Source organism: Musca domestica, unplaced genomic scaffold, assembly GCF_030504385.1.
Source record: "Musca domestica strain aabys unplaced genomic scaffold, Musca_domestica.polishedcontigs.V.1.1 7, whole genome shotgun sequence".
NCBI lineage: Eukaryota > Metazoa > Arthropoda > Insecta > Diptera > Muscidae > Musca > Musca domestica.
The window spans coordinates 18,192,244-18,213,287 of NW_026712383.1; the positions used below are offsets into that span (position 1 = coordinate 18,192,244).

Sequence of the window (21,044 nt, forward strand, 5' to 3'; positions counted from 1 at the left end):
ATTTCGAAAAAAATTTAAGTAAAATAATCTATGTGTCAATTTATCTATTATTTATTTCATTTATCAATCTATTATTTTATTAATTTATTTATCAATCATTTATTTACCAATTTATGTATTTATTATCTAAGTGGCAATTACCACATCAAACCCACACACTTCGCCACAAATAAAACGATTTGTTGCTTTACTTAATCCCCTTTAAATTCTTTAAGCAAATAAAAAATACACAAGCCAAATGACAACAAATAAATGCCAACGTTTCTAAATTGCCAGACATTGTGGCGTAACATGGGTTGAGCACTTCAGTATTCTATTTTTAGCTACGCCGTAAAAAAGAAAACGAAACTTTCTTTCTTTTAGTTTGCTTTGATCGTCATTCGTTGTGTGCTCATCACTAAACGAGGCAGCAAACACAAGTCAGGATGGCCGAGCGGTCTAAGGCGCCAGACTCAAGTGTAATAACTTGTTCTGTTCAAACAGAATTTGTACGATGAGCGTTCTGGTCCTCTCTGAGGGCGTGGGTTCAAATCCCACTCCTGACAAACTGTTTTTTGGGGCAAAAATGTTTGAAAATTAAACAAAATAAGATATGATATAAAAAATAAATCAATTTAGAAATTATATAAATTAAACAAATACAAAAAAAAAATAATAAATATAAAAATTAAACGAAATAAATATACAATAATGGAAGATGATAAAAAAATATAATATTATAAGATATATACAATTATATGTAAAATAAGCATAAAATTTAAATTTATATAAATTATTTAAAATAAATCATTAAAAAGACTTAATTTAGAAATTCTATAAATTAAACAAATATTTTATTATAAAAAAATATATACAAAAATTAAATGAAATGAACATACAAATATGGGCAATAAATAAAAAATATATATAAAAAGAGTATAAAATGTAAATATAATAAAAATATAAATAAAATTTAAAATTTATTTAATAATTCAAAAATTAAATCATAAATCTCAAATTAAATATTAAAATTTAAAAAAAGAGTTTCGAACACCTATTTTCGCATGTCAGGATGGCCGAGCGGTCTAAGGCGCCAGACTCAAGTGTAATAACTTGTTCTGTTCAACAGAATATGAGAATGCGAGACTTCTGGTCCTCTCTGAGGGCGTGGGTTCAAATCCCACTCCTGACAAACTATTTTTTGGAATAAGAATTAATTGAACATTTATTTAAATTAAATAAATTATATAAAAGGAAAATATTAAAAAATGTTGAAAATTATATAAATAAAATTAATTATGGAAAAAATATAGACATATATAAAATAAATACCGAAAATATCGAATTCTTTTGTTTCAGAGTTGCAAAATAATTTTGTATGAATTTTAAAAATATTAAAACTTAAAGACAGTTTGTCACTTGTCACACGCTGTCCATGTGTCAGGATGGCCGAGCGGTCTAAGGCGCCAGACTCAAGTGTAACAACTTGTTCTGTCCAAAACAGAATTTGTAAAAGCGAGACTTCTGGTCCTCTCTGAGGGCGTGGGTTCAAATCCCACTCCTGACAAAGTATTTTTTGTATTGAAGAATGATGGAAAAATCTTTAAAATAAAATAAATTTATATATCATCGATTTAAAAATTATGTAAAAAAATAAAAAGATTAAATAAAAAAATAAATAAAAAAAATAAATAAAAAAATAAAAAATAACTAAAATATGTACAAAAAATATATAAAATAAATACTTTACTATATAGAATAAATAATAAAATTTAATAAAATAAGTTTTAAATTATGGAAAATAAGCATTAAAATATTATTAAAAAAATAGTAATTATACAAAAAATAATTATACTGAATATATATATATATATAAGAATTATGCACCATAAATAATTATAAAATAATTTAAATTATTACTATTATAATTTTTTTAATGAAAGTAGCCAAATTTTAATTTATTAATTCAAATTAAAAAACAAGTTTTCAAATAAGAGTCTACGATTAAGAACACCTTCATTCTAATGTCAGGATGGCCGAGCGGTCTAAGGCGCCAGACTCAAGTATAACAACTTGTTCTGTTCAACAGAATATGAAAATGCGAGACTTCTGGTCCTCTCTGAGGGCGTGGGTTCAAATCCCACTCCTGACAAATAATATTTTCTCAAAGCGCATTTTTGGGAAAATAATACATTTGATATAATAGGATGATATAATTTGACCCTTGAAGGGTCTTCCCTTTAAAACGGAAGAAAATATGACATTTTTCAGAATAAACGAAAGAATCACAATGTGAAAAAGAATGGCGATGGTGAATATTATTGGCAAAATATTGAAACCAAACTTTATAGTATTCCGAATTTAATATCTAAACAAGTTAACAATTATAGGTAGGTTTTGCCGAGAGATGTACAGCTCCAGCCAATGTTCGATTATTTAAATATATTTTGACTTCTGTTATGACTATTCAAATTGTTGACCCTCCATGGCGTAGGTTCCGTAGGCCAATATCGTCCTTTTCCTATCGGACCTAAATAAATATGATATAAATATTGCGGCGTGCCAGGTTTGGACTTTATAGACTACTTCCTTCATTTTATATGAGAAATGTGATAATTTTTAGACATTTTTTAAATGTGCGTGAGGTACCAGATTTAATCGAACGAAGTACTCTATTTCCATATTTCATCCAAAAAAGATAAAAATATTGGAATGGGCAAAATTACAAGAAAATCGAACATTTATATCCAATTTTATGCGAAACCATAAATTCCATATTTATGGTTGAGAGAAATATTAAGATATAGCAAATTGTAAAGAATCGCTGATATGTTTCGCATTTTATGATAGATTAAATCATTGTAAATTGCGACCCCATGTGGGTGAGGTACCAGAAGGGGCTCGCAGAGACAAATCATCTTCACAATAGATCTTGTGTTAGCAAAAATGAAAAGAGTTGTATGCTTATTTCTCTGTTTTGAGCGTTTTGTTTTTCAAAATCATGAACCCCATGTGGGGGCACCAGAAGCGGTGGACCGATATATCTCATCTTCATAGCAGATCCCCTTTGTCGGGGAGGTACAAGAAGGAGTGGACCGATATATTCCATCTTTACACTAGGCCTTGGGTTGATAAAAATATTGTGATGTGTGAAATATGAAGAGAACCTGATGCTTATTTCGGATTTTTTGATCGTTTCGGTTATGTTGGTGCATTGTGGGGGAGTTACCAGAAGGAGTGGTCTGATCCCAACCATCTTTATTAGAGATCCTGTGTTGATAAAAATATTGTGTTGTACCAAGTCTGAATGAAATCGGATGTTAATTTCGCGTTTTATGAGCTTCATAGATATTCAAAATTTTGACCCTTAGTGAGGGAGGTACCAGAAAGAGTAGACCGATATATCTCGCCTGTCCGTCTGTGGAAATCCCTCTAGCTTCCGAAGGAAATGAAGTAGGTTGATAAAATTTTACTCAAATGTATATTATGTCTGCAGGACTTTTGGTATTGAAAATGGGCCATGTAAGTCCACGTTTCGGTATAGCCCCCATATAACGGCATCTTCCGATATTCGGTACTTTAATGATTTTAGCGACAGTATTCACCGGAATTGTTTGAAATTTGGTATTTAAAGTTCCTAATGAATACTACAGTCTATGACAGAAGATTGTATGTGCAGGTCCACGTCTCTCATAGCCCCCTTATAACGGTACCTACCCATATTCGGTATTTTGACGATTTTAGCGACATTATCCACTAGAATTGTTTCAAATTTGGTATTTGAAGTTCGTAATAGATATTACAGCCTATGCCTGAAAATTGTCTGTGCAGATCCATGTCTTCGTACAGCCCCCTTATAACGGTACCTCCCCATATTCGGTGTTTTGATGATTTTAGGGACATTATTCACTAGAATTGTTTCAAATTTTGGTATTTGAAGTTGGTAATAGATAGTAGAGCATATACCTGAAAATTGTCTGTGCAGATCCACGTCTTCGCATAGCCCCCATAATACGGTACCTCCCGGTATTCGGTATTTTGATGAATTTAGCGACATTATTCACCGGAATTATTTCAAATTTGGTATTAGAAGTTCGTAATGGATACTATAGCCCAGGACAGGGAATTGTTTGTGCAGGGCCATGTCTTCGTATAACCCCCATATAGCGGTACATCCCGATATCCGGTATTTTGATGATTTCAGCGATATTATTCACCGGAATTATTTCAAATTTGGTATTTGAAGTTCGTAATGGATACTACTGGCTATGACAGAAAATTGTCTGTACGGCCCCTATATAATAATACCTCCCTATATTTGGTATTTTTAGGCTTAGGCTGTAGTATCTATACAGCCTAAGCCTGAAAATTGTCTGTGCGGGTTCACGTTTTGTATAGCCCCCATATAACGGTACCTCCCCATATTCGGTATTTTGATGATTTTAGCGACATTATTCAGCGGAATTGTTTTAAATTTGATATTAGTAGTTCGTAATGGATACTACAGATTAGGACAGATAATTGTCTGTGCAGGTCTACGTTTTGGTATAGCCCCAATATAACGATACCTCCCTATATTCGGTATTTTCATGATTTTACCCACATTATTTGCCGGAATTGTTTCAAATTTGGTATTTGAAGATCGTAATGGATACTACAGCTACAAAGGCCCTAATATAACATTCGGGATTTTTAAGATTTTAAGAGAATTTTTAATGGATTTTAATTTTGTGAAAATTTGCCAAATTCATTCTAATTTGTGGTCGGTATTCAAAGATCGGCCCGGCCGAACTTGCAGCTATTTTTTTTAATGAGACGCTTTTTGAGCGTATGACCATATGACTGAGGGTGTAAAAAGGAGAAAACTTAACAAAATTCTATATGGAGTTAGTTTTCAAAATATTGTTTATAAATGAAAAATTATTTCTGGTAAAAAAAGAAAATTAATTTACTTCGCAGGCCTACCCTATGTCAGGATGGCCGAGCGGTCTAAGGCGCCAGACTCAAGTGTAACAACTTGTTCTGTTCAAACAGAATTTGTGAAAGCGAGACTTCTGGTCCTCTCTGAGGGCGTGGGTTCAAATCCCACTCCTGACAAACAATTTTAGCTTCATTTTTTTATTTTATTTAAAAAAAAAGATAAAAATATATTCCCGAACTTCTCGAAATTGGTCCCTAAAATTTTGAAATAAATTTTTAGAAATATTTCTGTTTTTTTTTTCGATAACCCAAAGTATCAGATATTTATGGTACTCTACCCATAAGCTCTCCAACATACATTTTTCCTCTTTTTCAAAATACCCATTAGTAATACCCACTAATATCTGACGCTTATATGATATTTTGTTGCCGGCTTATAATTTGTTCGGTACCTGAAGTAATCTTGTCATTAGACTGCGGCAAGGTGTCAATGTTCGTTTACAATGATACCCTCCATAACCACAAGACGACATACAAATGAAATTGGCAGAAAAAAAAACAAAAATTACAAAAACAAATGACATAAAAACCTCTTAAGAGACAACTTAAGCTAAAAGGGAATGAAAAAGCACCGAGACCGCGACAATTAAATGAAAACACAAACAGCGAACGAAACGAAATAAATTGTAAATATCATGACATAAAAGCCAAAGCAAATATTTAGAGTCAAAACAAATGGCATTTAATAGATTTTATGAAAATCATCAAAAATTATGAAAATAATCGCAGTTTTGAAATGTAAACAATGGTAGGAAAAAATTAAAATGTTTTTTGATGTCGTTGTTTACATTTGGTCTTGGGTTAGAGTAGGTTAGGAATTAGTGTCAGAGCAAAATGTGGATAAATAGGAAACAAGGTGGGATTTACAAAATATTACACTGTACAACACAAAAAAATAGTTACGGGAAAATTCAGCAGATTATGAAAGTAGAGGTAAAAATATAAGACACGTGTGTCGGAGTTTTGAAAGTTGACATCGCAAAGTAACCTAAACAGGGCAATGGCAAGTTCACCCCTCATCCACACTTTTGGAAATTTTCGGATTCAGATTTCTCGGAATCAGCGCAGTTAAGGCATATAGGGTCTTCGGCAATATTACAGATAACTATACGAGGCATATTTTGGTTGACAATTTTAACCCTCCAGCGAGTCAAAAAATAGTCTTTTTGGTCTTTTTCTTCAAAAAGGGGTTAAAAACTGCCTTTAAACGGCATCGCATCAAGTCAAAATATCCTACAAAATTATTTTTCATAAAATTCTACTATATGTCTTAGAAGTCGTCAAGAGTCTAAATCTTGACTAAACGCCAAGAGTTCATAAATACTAAAAACACATTTAAGGATTAAAGCCGTAGGATGGGGGAGGTATTGCAAAAATCCGGAACAAAACATAATTTTAAAAGGATGACGTCAAAGACAACAATGTTTTTCCTCCAATTTTACTTTATGTCACCAAGCGAAAAAAATTTTCAATTTTATTTTATATCAAAAAAAAAAAAAAAATAAATAAATAAATAAAATAAGTATCCCCAAAAAGTTTCCTAATTTTTTGATAATTTTCTCCTCGCAATTTTCGAGTTAACGCCTGAAAGTAACATAAAATTTCATTTTAGTCGGAAGGAGTTAAAGAAAGAAATATTCTACACAAAATTTCACCATAAATCTCAGAACAGACCATATATCTAGGTACAATAGTTTTTAGGAAAATTGCATTCAAACTGAAAGTACTATAAGTGAAAATTATGTGTTTTTACACCCTCAGTCATATAGCTACAGAGGGTGTAAATAATTTGATACGGCCAAAACGTGCCTCATCGAAGTAACGGTTTTAGACCCTAGGTCTCTTTAGATCAAATCCGTTTCAGGACATTTGGAGTCGATCTAGCGATGTTCGTCCGTCTGGCTGGCTGGTGCTCACGATAACTCTCGAAGGGAGTATCCGATTTGGTCCAAACTTGGTACATCGTAATATTCTTATCAAACTTAGATCGAGTTCAGTTCACTCCTCACTCAGTCCTCCACAAAAGGTCGCAATTCTCAAAAAAATATATTTTCTGCACAGAAAATGAAACGATGATGCTCCAAATTTGCAAATCCTAATATTTGCATAAGTGCTAGTTCAGGTGCAGAAATAGACAATAATGGTCTACTCCATCAAGTAACTCCCCCGATTGCCTTCAAATTACATACATTACAATATTTTTATTTTTTATCTGGTGTGAACAACGAATGGAATGGTCCACTCCGTCTGGTATCTCCCCCACAAAGGGTCAAAATTTTGAATATCCATGAAGTTCATAAAACGCGAAATTAACATCCGATCCCATTCAGACTTAGCAAATCTCAATATTTGTATCAACACAAGATCTATTACAAAGATGGTAGAAATCGCACCATTTCTTGTGGTACATACCGCAGAAAGGGTCAACGTTTTGAATAACCAAAACGATTATAAAATCCGAAAAAAGCATCCGTTTTTTCTTCATATTTCACACATCCCATTATTTCTACCAACACAAGATCTGCTGTGGAGATGGGATATATCGGTCAACTCCTTCTGGTACCTTCCACACCCCCTCCCCTAAAAAGGTCGAGAGTTTGAATATACATTATGCTCATAAGACGCGAAATTAGCATCCGCTCCATTTTAACTTGGCACATCTGAATATTTCTATCAACACAGGATCTGTTACAAAGGCTACCGCCGAGAACGATTATAAAATCCGAAATAAGCATCCGGTTCGCTTCAAATTTCATACATCCCATTACTTCTACTAACACAAGATCTGCTTTGAAAATGGTAGAGATCGGACCATTTCTTCTGTTAGCTCCCCCACAAAGTGTCAACGTTTTGAATGACTAACAAGTAAAAAAGCTGTAAGTTTGGCCGGGCCGAACTTTGAATACCCTCCACCATTTGGAACGAATTAGGTAATTCTCAAAAACAATAAAATTCGTTAAAAATGCTGTTAAAATCTTAAAAATACCGAATCTAGCAGTTAATTAGGGTCTATACGACGACGTGGACCTGCATAGGCAATTTTTGTCATCAACCATTACAATATCCAAATGCAAAACTTGTAAATAATCGGTGAATAATGTAGTTAAAATCATTAGAATACCGAATATCGGGAGTTACCGTTATATGGGGTCTATACGAAGACGTGGACCTGCAGAAACAATTTTCTGTCATAGGCTGTAGTATCCCTTACGAACTTCAAATGCTAAATTCGAAACAATTCCCGTGAACAATGTCGCTTAAATTACCGCAGTATCGAAAAAAATCTGATATGAATATGTAATTTGTCGGAATTTAAGATTTCGTATAAAATTGGACTCCGACTTCCTTTCAATTTTGCACACACCAGTATTTTCATCTATTTTAGATGAAGTGGAACATTTTGGTCCGCTATATCTGGTACATCACGCACATCCCCCATAAAAATTTAGAATAATCATAACTCAGGGCTGGGGGTATACATTTATTTAACCTGTTTTGATAAATTTTTGCTCGGCCATTTTTTGAGTAGACGTCCGAAATTAGCATAAGCGTTTTAGAAGGAAAGAGTAAGAAGAAGATATATTCTATGCAACATTTAACTATAAATAACCATATATCCAAATACAATAATATTTATGAAAATTACATTCGAAATTTAGGTATATATATTGTTTACAGCTATATTGGACGCTGAACGGTCCAAATATCCCTTAATACTTCATTTTTAGAGGAAAGGATTATAGAAGGAAATATTCTAGATCACATTTCAATGTGGGTCTCTGAACAAAAGGAACAGGTATTCCTAACATGAACCATAAAAAATATAAAGAAAATATTATCAAAAAATGCGACAATATTTCCTAAATTTGTGATCAAAATTTCCTCGGCCTTTTTTCGAGCTGATGCATGAAAGTAACTTAAATTTTCGTTTTAGAACGAAAGTATCAGAAGAAGATATATTCTACACAAAATTTCACTATGAATCTCAGAATAAACCAGATTTCTAGATATAATAGTTTTTTTTTTTGAAAATGTCATTCAAAACTTAAGTACTTAATGTGAAAATTAGGTGTTTCCTTTTTTCACTGCTAATTTAAGATGTATTCATTCTACGTTTAAATCTACCTTAAAACTTTATTTTTTGAGGGGAGTATCAAAGCAAGAAATATTCTATATTACATTTCAATATGAGTCTCGGAACAAGCGAAATTTGAATACTTAATAGGTACGATAAAAATATTAAAAAAAAAAATTAAAAATGGCGAAAATATTTCCTAAATTTGTGATCAAAATTTCCTCGGCCGTTTTTCGAGCTGATGCATGAAAGTAACTTAAATTTTCGTTTTAGAACGAAAGTATCAGAAGAAGATATATTCTACACAAAATTTCACTATGAATCTCAGAATAAACCAGATTTCTAGATATAATATTTTTTTTTAGAAAATATTATTCAAAACTTATGTACTTAATGTGAAAATTAGGTGTTTGCTTTTTTCACTGCTAATTTAAGACGTTTTCGTTCTACGTACAAATCTCCCTTAAAACTTTATTTTCTGAGGAAAGCGTCAAAGAAAGAAATATTCTACAACAGATTTCAAAGTTAGGATCGGAACAAGAGAAATTTTAATTCTTAATAGGAAAATTATTAGGAAAAAATTAAAAAAGCGAAAATACTTCCAAATTTTTTGATCAATTTTTACTCGATCTTTTTTCGAACTGATGCATGAAATAAATATAAAATTTCATCTTAGACCAAAAGTGTCAAAAGAAGAAATATTCTACACAAAATTTCACAATGTATTTCAAAATAAACCAGTTGTCTAGGTATAATAATTTTCATGAAAACTACATTCGAAATTAAAATATTACAAGAGAAAATAATTATGTTTATGTGTAAAAAACATAGCTAATTTCAGATGTTTCCATTTGACGTCCAAATTTCCCATAATACCTTTAAGGGATGTGTCGAAGAAGGAAATATTCTAGATCAAATTTCAATTTGAGTCTCTTAACAAACGAAGTTTGTATTTTAGGTATAATAATTTTTTTCAAATATGTCACTTATATACGTTTTTTACTGCTAGTTTAAGACGTTTTCATTCAACGTCCAAATCGCGCTTAATACTTCATTTTTTGAGGGAATCGTTAAAGAAAAAAATATTCTAGATTACATTTCAAGGTGAGTCTCCGAGCAAGTGAAATTTGTATTCTTACTATGCACCCTACAAAATATGAAGTTAATATTTACCTCAATTTTTGCCAAAAATTCAAAAATATTTTCTAATTTTTGATCAATTTTCCATCGATCTTTTTTCAATTTGATGCCTGAAATTAACATAAAACTTAATTTTAGGCGGAAAGAGTCAAACGAAGATATATTCTACACAAAATTTCACCAAGAATTTCAGAGTAAACCAATGGTCCAGGTTTAATAATTTGCAAGAAGACTAGATTCGAAATTTGTATATTACGTTATTAAATTAGCAGTAAAATTTAATACGTTTCCATTCTACGTCCAAATCTCCCTTAATAATTTATTTTTTGAAAGAAGTGTCAAAGGATAAAATATTCTAGATCAAATTTCAATGTGAGTCTCTGAACAAAAAAATGTATATTCACAATATGTACCTTAAAAAAAAAAGAAAATATTTCTATTAATTTTGTCAAAAAAATGCGAAAATAACCTAATTTTCGAAACATAACCTAAGTAACCTAAATTTTCGTTTTAGATGAAAAGAGTCAAAAGAGAATATATTCTACACAAAATTTCACTATAAATCTCAGAATAAACCAGATTGATAGATTTAAGAAATTAACTTCAACATTTTTCCTCCAATAGAACGGTGTTGCTCTACGACCAATCAAATCATATAAGAATTTCTGTAAAATTTCTCGCTTAAATCTAACCTTCTACAATGGACCAAGTACTGATGAAAATTGCTTCAACATCAAATTTCATTTGTGGCATTCCCATGTGAAATCTTTCCGTGAATGTCAAAATCATAGCAATAAACTAATTTTATTACAAAGAAAATGACAGAAGTGAAACATGGCAAAAATGCTTTCAAAATGATTAATGTGGGACATAGCGCCATGGAGCGCTGAGAAATATGAACCAATGGTAATGATTATAACAATGATGACAATAACACGACACAGCTACATGATGTTGGAGATAAGTACGATGGAATCCAGATGAGGAGGAGGAGAAGAAGAAAAAAAAAATAAAAAATATGTGGACAAAGAAGACGCTGCACAAATAGATGAGGTCATATATCAGAAATGGGGTCATATTTGTCAGAGGGAAATTCAGATATTTTTTTCTATGATATTTTATCTCTTCATATTTTGTCACAGTTACAGCAATGAAGGGAAGGAAAATAGCAAAATTTAGTACTTACAAAAAAAAATCTCTAAATAATCCCGAATACTGCTGCATTGTAGCTGCAATGTCTTAATTTATTGATTCTACTATTCTATTCAGTTTCCCCATCATTTTGTTCAGATTGAACAATAGCAGCGAGTGCACAACAATGAGAACAATGACCTTTTTTATGTCTCTCTCTCTGTTCTAAGCTTTACATGAATAAGATATGGCAAAAATACAAAACAACAAAAAAATCAGAGAAAACAATCATCAACCTCCACACAAATGACAGGCAGCGCCAGTGTGTTCTACTTTTTTCGGTTATGTACTGAATTGGTGTTGTCGTTTTTTTTTACCCTGTGCTCTTGACTGAAAATGAACAAAACCTTTGGTTTGCTGAACCAATTAGTGTAAAAAGGGGGGTATAATGCTAGTCACTCGGCTAGGAAAAAATTAAAATATAGGAATTATCTTCTGCCTAAGGAAGGTGTGTCGAAGGTCATTTTCTAAAAGAATATCCAAAATGGGATCCATTTTCAATCTATAGAAGAACTTTTCAGTATGTAGGAAACCTATCGAAGGGCTTTTGTTTGTAGATTATCTGAAAAGCGGGTTCTGTGTAAAGAAGGCCTGTCAATGGTATTAGAATTTCGCATTTTCTAGGGTTATGATTTCAACAAAATTTTGATATTTTGTGGCAGCGATAGCAGAAGGTGTGGACCCGAACATGTTCCTGAAGATCTGATGGTATCTAAAGAATCATGAAGAAAATTGGACACTCAATACCCATTTTTTAGAGTTTCCGTACGAGAAGCAGTGGGCAAATATGTTCCATGTTCCATCCTACCCAAGTTTGAAATTTTTCAGATACGCGATTCTTTTTACACAATTTTTTGAAAATTTAAAATTTTGTGGGGGAGGTACCAGAAAGAGTGAAGAGCATACAATTCATATTAATGCTAATGTTAAGATTTTCAAAACTATTAGGATGTGTTATCATTAGAGTTATCATTTTTCAAAATGTTGACCTTTTGTGGGGGAGTACATACAGGGTGAGATAAAAAAACGGCAACAAAGTCAAACGCCATAATTTTTACATTTTTTACCCTCCACCATAGCATGGAGGGTATATTAAGTTTGGCATTCTGTTTGTAACACCTCAAAATACACATTTTAGACCCCACAAAGTATATATATTCTTGATCAGCATAAAATTTTATGTCGACTTAGCAATGTCCGTCCGTCTGTCCATCCACAGATCTAGCTTCCAAACGAAATGAAGTAAGTTGATAAAAATGTACTCAAATGTGTATTATGTCTGCAGGACAAGTTGATAAAAATGTACTCAAATATGTATTATGTCTGCAGGACTTTTGGTATTGCAAATGGGCCATGTAGGTCCACGTCTTCGTATAGTCCCCATAAAATGGTACCTCCCGATATTCAGTATTGTGATGATTTAAGCGACATTATTTACCAGAATTGGTTAAAATGTAGTATTTAAAGTTCGTAATGGATACTACAGCATAAGGCAGAAAATGGGTCATGTGGAAATGTGAAAATGCGTCTTCGTATAGCCCACGGTACCTCCCGATATTGGGTATTTTGATTATTTTAGCGACATTATTTACCGGAACTATTGCAAATTTGGGATTTGCAGTTCGTAATGGATACCACAGCCTATGACAAAAAAATTTCTGTGCAAGTCCACGTTCTATAACCCCCATGGTATCTCCCTATATTCGGTATTTTGATGATTTTAGCTACATTATAAAAAGATCTTTTTCAAGTTTCGCATTTGAATATTGTAATAGCTTATGATTATAAAGTTGCCTATGCAGGTCCACGTTGTCCTTAATACCCTAATATACGGCTCCTTTCGGTATTTTTAAGATTGAAACAGAATTTTTAACGGATTTTATTTTTCTGAAAATTGGCAAATTTGTACCAAATGGTGGAGGGTATCAAGGTTTGGCCCGGTCGAACTTACAACTTTTTTACTTGGTTGTTTTTTTAAATTTTAATGAAAGAAAGCAAAAAATGTGGGAAACAGCATCAAATATTAGAATAAGTGTAGATTTGTTCGAATTGGTCACCTTTGGCACGAATTATGACCTTCAAACGGCCAATGAAACCGACATAAGCTGCCCGAATGTTGCTCTACGGTATTTTGGCCCATTCCTGACGAAGCGCTTGCTTGAGATGATCGACACTTTGGTATTTTTTAGTGCCAACCTTGCTTTCCAAAATACTTCAGACACAGTAGTCCAACGGATTGGTATCCGGAGATTTTGGTGATTTGGGTGGCGCGTGCTAAGTGCAATGGCGCTGAGTCCTGTTGGAATGTCCAAGGTCTGCGGCCAAAATGTTTGCGTGCCCAAGGCTTTAATACACCCTGCAGAATGTTTTCGCGATAATACTCGGCATTTATTCTGATGCCACGGTCGATTAATACGAGAGGAGTGCGACTATCGGCTTTTATGGCGGCCCACACCATCGCCGGCGCTTGAGTTCTGGTGGCCAACCGAAGGTGCATATTTTCAGCTGACCTCTTTGGCAAGTAAACACGATCATTTTGTTTGTTTACAAACTGCTGAACAACGAATGTTTTCTCATCGGAGAAAATCAAATTCGCCAGTTCTCCACTTTCGGCCAAGCGAAGCAACTCTTTTGGTCTTTTGAGTCTATTTTCTTTTTCTTGCGGTGTAAGTTCTTGCACTTTTTGGAATTTTAATGGGTTTTCCCCGAGCTCATTATTCAATATTTGCCGAATGGAATATTGCGATGTGTTCAGCTCACGAGCAATTTTTCTGCCACTGCTACGCAGGTTTCGATCAAGTCGCTTCTTTACTTTTCGCAGCATTTCTGCAGATGTAGCTGTTTTCTTCCGCCCACTTCCTTGACGTGGGGCTACGCTACAAGTATCACTGTAACGAGCGATGGTACGAGACACAAAAGATTAATTCATATTTAAATGCTGGAGTGCTCTAACGATAGCTACTTGTGGTTTTCCAGCCAAATATAAAGAAATCACAGTATCACGCTTGAATTCCATCACGAATAACTTTTTTTCTGGAAAATTCTCACCAAAATGCTTTTGTACGCTTGTAAACAATATAATGAGCTGTCACTGGAATAATTTTAACAGCTGTCAGACGAGTGGCTTAGAAATGACAGCAGTCTGAAGTTGGTTCCAGTTTTTCCATCTCACCCTGTATATTTGTATACCCTTCACCATTCTATATATTAACTTTGTCATTTCGTTTGTAACTCCTCGAAATATTCATAATATACCCTACAAAGTATTCTGCATCAGCGTAAAATTCTAAGTCGGTCTGTCTGTTTTAATCACGCTATCTTTCGAATGAATTGAGATAGAAGGCTAAAATTTTGTATACATGCATGGTTTACCAGTAGGCAGGTTAAGTTCGTAAATGGGCCATGTCAGCCCCCCTATAACGATACATCTCGATATTCGGTATTTTGATGATTTTAGCAACATTATTCACCGGAATCATTTCAAATTTCGTACTTGAAGTTCGTAATGGGTACTATAGCTTATGACAAAAATCTTGCATGCAGGTCCAAGTCCCCGTATAGCCCCCATATAACGGTACCTCCAATTATTCGGTATTTTGATGATTTCAGCAACATTTTTTACTGGAATCATTTCAAATTTCGTACTGGAAGATCCAAATGGGTACTACAACCTAGAACAGAAAATTGTCCGTGCAGGTCCACATCTTTGGTACCTTCCGATACTCCGTATTTTCATGATTTTTGTGACATTATTCACCGTAATTGTAACAAATTTCGTATTTGAAGTTCGTAATGGGCACTACAGCCTATGACAAAAAATTTCGTATACAAGTCCACGTCTTCGTATAGTCCCCATATAACGGTCTTCATTTAAGTGGTAGTTTTCGGATTTTTTTTGCAATTTTTTAATTTTCTTCGAAATGGTGGAGGGTATTAAAAGTTCGTCCCGGCCGAACTTAGCTTCCTTTTTTTACGTGTTAATTTAAAAATTCAAAATATGGGTCATATACCACAAAAAGTACAAACAACCCAACTATCTCCACCTGTAGCTGTACATCGTACGGAATGTAGGTTTTTAACTTATGTAATGTAATCGGCAATTAAATCAATTAAAATTCCATTTAAATGTAGATTTGTTTTTGTTTAGTTTCCACGTGTTTTGTTTTCAATTATCTTTTGTTTTAATTTATGAAATATGTAAATAATGTTGTGTTTAATTAAATTAGTAAAACAAGTAGATGAAAAAAAAAACAATTGAATTCGATTTTTGTGGGTAGTAATAACACACTACAAGAGCAACTGTAGGGGGAGGGTAGGAAATATAAAGGGAGAAAAGAGCAATATGAGGCAAAATCCGAAAATGGATCAAAGGAGTTTATCAAACCTATGTTACACCAACTTAAGCGAAGACGATGGGTCCCAAATATTTAGCAGCATGACCCACTATTTTCTTTTTATACCCTACACCACAAGGTGGGCGGGGTAGTATGTCTTAGTGCATTTTTTTTTTTGTAACAGGCAAAAGGAAACGAGATAGACCCATAGTTCATTTTGATGATCTGCATAGAATCACATTCTGGGTCGATTTATGTGTATCTGTCCGTCCGTCCGTCTGTCCATGTATTTTTGTATACAAAGTACAGATCGCATTTATTGCTAAAATCATTTGTTTGATGCAAGGATGAACCCTATTGAAATTGGAGATAATCGGTCAAAATTTGGATATAGCTCCCATTTATATCTTCGTCCGATTTGCCTTTTCTTGTGCACCAAACTATCACTAAACTAATGTCAGCCCGAATAGTATGGAATTTTGCATATACACCCAAATTAGGAGTGAAAATAAGTATGCCAAATTTGATCGAAATAGGATCAGATATAGTTATAGCTTCCATATATTATGTTCATCCGATTTGTTATGTTGATCCTCCGCAGCCGTAATATGCACGCTGTAACGATGATTTTTGGGGAATTACATTAAATACAGCTCAGAAATGCCTTTGCTAAAATTTTATCGAGATCGGTTCGGATTTGGATATATCTCCCATACATAACTTCGTCCGATTTACATTTTATTGTGCACCAAACGTCTAATACTTGCCCAAATTGGATGAAATTTGGCACTTGCGACCGAATTGAGTCTAGAAGCTAGTATGTCAAATTTGGTGAAGATCGGTTCAGATATAGCTATAGCTCCCACATATATTGTTTACCCGATTTGTTATATTTGTTCTCCAGAGCCGTAATATGCACTCCGTAACAACGATATTCAGGGAAATATATGAAATACAGCTCAGAAATATCTTTGCCAAATTTTATCAAGATCGTTTTAGATTTGGATATAGCTCCCATATATATCTTTATTAATTCTAAGTTAATTGTGCTCCAAATGGGTAATACAAGCCCGAATTGAAAAGACACAAATGCCCGGCAAATTTAGTCCTTTGGACTTTAACTTTAACTAACTATAATTATAGTTGGTATGATTTAATTCTCACAAATTACCCAGAAAACTTTTATTTTTCCTTACTAAATATGTAAAGTGGTGTAGGGTATCCTACAGTCGGCCCTGCCCGACTATAAGACTTTCTTTACTGGTTATTATATATTTTTTTGCTTTCTACTTAAAAATATAACAAGTAAAAAAGTTGTAAGTTCGGCCGAGCCATATTAGGGTATAAACGTAGGCAAACTTTTGTCATAAGCCATTACAATATTCAAATGCGAAAAATAAAAAAAAAACGGTGAATAATGTAGCTAAAATCAGACGTGGACCTGCCCAGACAATTTTCTGTCATAGGCTGTAGCATCCATTACGAACATCAAATACCAAATTTAAAACAATTCCTGTAAATAATGTCGCAAAAATCATCAAAATACCGAATATCGGGAGGTAACGTTATATGGGGGCTATACGAAGGGGTGGACCTGCACAGACAATTTTCTGTCTTAGGCTGTAATATCCCTTACGAATTTCAAATACCAAATTTGAAACAATTCCGCTGAATAATGTCGTCAAAATCACCACAATACCGAAAATAGGAAGGTACCGTTATAGGGGGGCTATATGAAGACGTGGACCTGCGCAGACAATTTTCTGTATTAGGATGAAGTATTCATTGCGAACTTCAAATACCAAATTTGAAACAATTCCGGTGAATAATGTCGCTAAAATCATCAAAATACCGAATATAGGGAGGTACAGTTATAAGGGGGCTATACGAAGACGTGGACTTGCAAAGACAATTTTCTGTCTCAGGCTGTAGTATCCATTTCGAACTTCAAATGCCAAATTTGAAACAATTCCGATGAATAATTTCACAAAAATCATCAAAATACCGAAAATAGGGAGATACCGTTATATGGGGGCTATACGAAGACGTGAACCTGCTCAGACAATTTTTTGTCATAGGCTGCTGTATCCATTACGAACTTCAAATACCAAATTTGAAACAATTCGGCTGAATAATGTCACCAAAATAATCAAAATACCGAATAGCGGGAGGTACCGTTAAATGGGGGCTATACCAAAACGTAGGCCTACATGGCCCATTTTCAATATCAAAAGTCCTGCAGACATAATATACATTTGAGTAAAATTTTATCAATCTACTTCATTTCGTTCAGAAGCTAGAGTGATTTCCACAGACGGACGGACATCGCTAAATCGACATAGAATTTTATGCCGATCAAATGAAAATGTATATTTCGAGATGTTACAAAGGGAATGACAAGCTAAATATACCCTCCATACATTTTTATTAAAAATAGCAAATCTAGTAAACGCAAGATTTATGAAAACAAATCTGACCATTTTTTTCGTTTGCTTACCAAAAACGAAACTATTTATATAAACATTCCAAACATGATCCCCCAAATCAAGCTGTTGGTGTGGGAGGCCTATGAAAAGTTCATAATTTTCATGTAACTAATTACTTTGAGAAAATTTAACAAAAAATGATTTAGTTCTTTTTTGTTTCTCAATGCCTATTCGCCGTAGGCCAGAAAATGCTGATATGCCCCTCATGTTGTGAAAATTGTCGAGACAGTTTTATCAGTCACCATCAGCCTACAATCTCTTTTATTTTCCAAATTAAAAGTTAAATGTAAAGTAATTAAATTGTAATTAGACATAATTACATGAACTCATAGCAACAATTATGCTAAATTATGGCAAAGTGGAGATAAGCAGCAATAGCCAAATGAAGTGAAAAAATGAAGAAAGGGATAGTAATGCTCGATGTAATGACCGTAAGGTTGGGTAGTATTTTGTTATTTTATTTTGTCGACTGACTCTATTTATTAAAACCCTATGCAGATAGATAAACTTTCAAGTTATCTCCATAAATAATAGTCTCCCAAACGTCTCTTGAAGACCCCTTCAAATTATGCAACTGAAAAGAACATTAAATGACATAGCTTCTGAATATTTTCAAAAAAAAAAGTAAAGGAAAGGAAAGGTAGAAGCAGAAGACCCCATTTGGAGATAAAAATAAAGCCATTTTTTTGGAAATAAATTGTCATGTAATACAATTTTTTTAAAATTCTATATAGTTTGCTAAGTTCGTCCATAAAAAAGTATTAATAAATCAGAACTCTTTGCCTTCGAAAAATATGGTTCAAAAAACACTCATTAATAATGAGGAGTTCTCGAAATATATATTTTTTTTAAATCGACGATGGTGACCATGGTAGTCCTCGAAATATATTTTTTAAAAAATTCTCAAATTAAACACTAAGAGTCCTTGAGTCATCAAAAATCTACAATGAATTGCCTGTTGGTCCTTGATAAAAATAATCCCTAAAAATCACAGTTTGTCCTTAAAAATATATTAATCCATGTTTATATTGTCCATCTATCTCTAGGCCTTTTCAGATGTCTAGAGGACATTTAAAGGGACTTATATTCATGGAATATTCGGTGCAGCTGTTAAAATTGTTTCGGTGACGGCTCATTATATTGTTTAAAAACGTACAAAAGCATTTTGGTGAGAACATTCCAGAAAAAAAGTTATTTGTGATGGCATTTGGCTTGAAAACCACAAGAGGCTATCGTTAGAGCTCTCCAGCATTTAAATGTGAATAAATCTTTTGTGTCTCGTACCATTACTCGTTACCGTGATACTGGTAGCGTAGCTCGACGTTAATGAAGTGGACGGAAGAAAACAGCAACATCAGCTTAAATGGTTCGAAAAGTAAAGAAGCGACTTGATCGAAACCCGCACTCGAAAAATGGCTCGTGAGCTGAACATATCGCAACATACCATTCGGCAAATATTAAAGGAAAGTTAAGACTGAATCGGAAAACTGTGTAAAATATTTCGTATCTATAGAAGAACTGTAAAATGTTGTCTATCTAAAAAAGACCTGAATAAGCTATTCTGTCCATAGACGACCTGAAAAGGGTCTCCCAGATCTGTCAAATAACTTATATTTAGAAAAGGAGTATAGAATGTTTGTACAATATTGTCTATCAAATATCTGCAAAAGGTCGTTGATACATAGAAACATAGATAAGTTGATTTGGCAAAAATTTACCCGTTCTTCGCACAGTGGGTCCTTTATAATTTCCTCACTTATAACATATTACTACATACAAGAAAAAAAATTTTTTTTTAATATTTTATTAATTTCTTAAGAATGCTTATATGTATAATTTGCAAAGCAAACGCCTATATCCTTGAACAATTTTTAGCTTCCTCATTAGGTTATATTTTTCGTTTCAGTACAGCCATCAGAGGTACAGATCGGCGTAAATGTCCTTCAACATATTCGGTTTGCATCTGATGATTGCGAAAATATCAATACTTAGAAATAAAACAACAGTATGACAAAACCTTGACGGAGTACAGCCTGCTCGATTTCGAGAGTTTTTCACTCTCACTTTAAAATGAGAAAAGTCTATTCGCTCTTATTCGAGTGGCATTGAAAAATAGAGCATACTAGATTAATTTCTAATTTTCTTTTGCAGGAGTACTACCGCTTGAATTCGAGCTAGTTTCACTTTAAACTCGAACTCGGCACCAATTCCTATAACAGAATATTGTGTATATGGGTGTACGTTCCCGTAAGGATTTCATTTCTTAATGGTAGGGTGTATAAAACATTTGACCCCTCAGAACATAACAGCCTACATCTCTTCAGTTTTGTCACTGTCTCATAAGTCTCATATTTTTTGTACCCTCAGCCAAATGACTAGAGAGGGCATATATCATTTGATACGGCTAAAACGTGTCTCATGGAAAAACGGTTTTAGACCCTAGGTGTCTCTGGACATTTGGAGTCCATCTAACGATTTCCATCCGTTCCTCCGTCTGGCTGGCTGGTACACACGATTTGGTCCAAACTCAGAACATCGTAATATTGTTTTCAATCTTATATCGATTTCGGTGATGGGCAATATCGGTCCACCCCTTCTGGTACCTACCCCCACAAAAGTTCGAAATTTGCAAAAAAAAAAAAAAAAAAAAACAACAAAAATATTTTACTGCACGGAAAGAGAAAGGATAATCCGATTTTGCTCCAACTTTGCAAATCCTAATATCAGAGCTAGGTCAGGTGCACACCATCAAATACCTCCCCCACAAAGACTCAAAATTTTGAATATTTAAAACTTTTACAAAATGTGATGAAAGAATCCGATTGCCTCCAAATTACACAGATCACAATATTTTTACTA

The 21,044-nt window shown here is 33.5% G+C and overlaps 1 protein-coding gene and 5 non-coding genes across 6 annotated transcripts in view; 5 read left to right on the forward strand and 1 right to left on the reverse strand.

Moving 5' to 3' along the window:
• The window catches only part of LOC101889035 (centaurin-gamma-1A), a 575,535-nt gene that overhangs the window by 385,378 nt on the left and 169,113 nt on the right, over positions 1–21,044 (reverse strand). The gene's annotated exons all lie outside the window — the stretch shown is intronic.
• TRNAL-CAA (transfer RNA leucine (anticodon CAA)) lies at positions 420–545 on the forward strand. Its single transcript has 2 exons — positions 420–457; positions 501–545. It is a non-coding gene; the product is annotated as a tRNA-Leu (tRNA).
• Positions 1,046–1,171, forward strand: TRNAL-CAA (transfer RNA leucine (anticodon CAA)). The gene is made up of 2 exons: positions 1,046–1,083; positions 1,127–1,171. It is a non-coding gene; the product is annotated as a tRNA-Leu (tRNA).
• TRNAL-CAA (transfer RNA leucine (anticodon CAA)) lies at positions 1,419–1,546 on the forward strand. The gene is made up of 2 exons: positions 1,419–1,456; positions 1,502–1,546. It is a non-coding gene; the product is annotated as a tRNA-Leu (tRNA).
• TRNAL-CAA (transfer RNA leucine (anticodon CAA)) lies at positions 2,006–2,131 on the forward strand. Its single transcript has 2 exons — positions 2,006–2,043; positions 2,087–2,131. It is a non-coding gene; the product is annotated as a tRNA-Leu (tRNA).
• Positions 4,950–5,076, forward strand: TRNAL-CAA (transfer RNA leucine (anticodon CAA)). Its single transcript has 2 exons — positions 4,950–4,987; positions 5,032–5,076. It is a non-coding gene; the product is annotated as a tRNA-Leu (tRNA).